Raw genomic sequence first — 1,610 nt, 5'->3', positions numbered from 1 at the left:
TTATATATAATTATACATATATAAAAAATGTCCATTTATAGATAAATATATAAAATTATATGTAATTTTACATAATTTTATATAATTATATATAAAATATTTTTTTACTTAAAATGAGTAATAAGTATTTTTCAACTTGGTCAGATACTGGGATGTATTTCACTATTAGGACATTTGCCTTAGCAAAGAGAATTATAATCGTATCATATTATTTTTAATGATCATCATTACTCATATAGCATATAATTTTACAATACTATTGTAACATTATTACAAAATTGCTATAATATTACATGGTAATATATTAATATGTATTGTATAAACATTGCTGCAATATTAAATGTTTCATAATAAATATTTCTGCAATATTGTGGTAAAATATTCCAATAATATTATTAATTTTTAAGAGAGTTGTTGCTTTGTTCGGAGAGCGCGCTATCAACGCTATTGCATCATTCTATTTTTTATTTAGATCTAATGAACGATAAAGAATGACATAGTGCTGATAGTGCACCTTTCGATACAACCAAAGAATAGAATGTGTCTCTAACTTAATTTATACAGAATAACCAATTTATATACAGAATAATCAAAAATTGTATTGTCAAAAAAAAACTTATTTAATATGTTGACACCAGTATTGAAACATATAGTACACATTTTTGTATTAGCATTATAAGATCTTCAAATGTTTTCACCTGGAATGCTTTTTGAAAGTAAATTCTTCAAAACGGTTTATTTAGAGATATAAGGCAATATTTGTATATCGCCTTACATCACTGAATAAACCTGTATGTTTCAGTACTGGTGTAAATATATTAAATAAGTTTTTTTTTGACAATACAATTTTTGGTAGTAGAATCTACTACTACAATGGTAGATTCATTTTTCAGTTTCGAATTTTTTCAGACGAAGTTAAGAGACTTATCGAAAAAATGAATTCTACACCAGTTACTACATACTAGTTATTACATTTGACTATCTAATAATATTTTAATAATAAAGGGAAACTTGTAACTAATATGAAAAAAAATGTATTTTTCTAATGCATTCCATCTCATTCAACTAGCTCCCCGGGGTAATTTGACTAAGAGTATTAAAATGAGGATTAATGTATTTTAAGCTACATCTTTAGCTATATACTAATAAAAATATATTTTAAACACATTCGCTTCGCAAAACAATGCTTCTTTTTACAAAATTTGTTCGTTTCGTATAAAAACACATCGAATGAGCCTAATTTTCGAGACATAAGGGAACTCTAATACTTATAACATTTATCACTAAGGTAAATCTCATTAAAAGAATAAAATTTTGAGTAAGTACTATATAGTAAGAGTCGTCAGTATAGGCGAGATCGGGGTCAGTAAACTATAGGGGTAGTAAATTCACACAGAATTATATAAGCTTTATTTAAGATTCAGTTAGATCATTTAAGGCATTAATTTCTATAGGATATATATTTCAATTCTTACCAATACATACAGTACAAAAAGATTGCAGAAACATTGCAGAATGATTTCACTGAAACATTGCAATATTACGTGGTGATTGCGAAACGTTGCTGAATCATTGTTACAAAATTCCAATATTAAGATAGATAAAATTCC

At 25.7% G+C, this 1,610-nt stretch overlaps 1 protein-coding gene across 2 annotated transcripts in view; it reads left to right on the top strand.

Annotated features, from left to right (window-relative positions):
• The window catches only part of LOC108756128 (glycerol-3-phosphate dehydrogenase [NAD(+)], cytoplasmic-like), a 14,136-nt gene that overhangs the window by 6,326 nt on the left and 6,200 nt on the right, over positions 1 to 1,610 (top strand). The gene's annotated exons all lie outside the window — the stretch shown is intronic.

Source organism: Trachymyrmex septentrionalis, unplaced genomic scaffold (assembly GCF_001594115.1).
Source record: "Trachymyrmex septentrionalis isolate Tsep2-gDNA-1 unplaced genomic scaffold, Tsep1.0 scaffold126, whole genome shotgun sequence".
Classification (NCBI taxonomy): domain Eukaryota; kingdom Metazoa; phylum Arthropoda; class Insecta; order Hymenoptera; family Formicidae; genus Trachymyrmex; species Trachymyrmex septentrionalis.
Note: the sequence above shows the minus strand (reverse complement) of the source record. Positions and strands in the feature narration are given on the sequence as shown.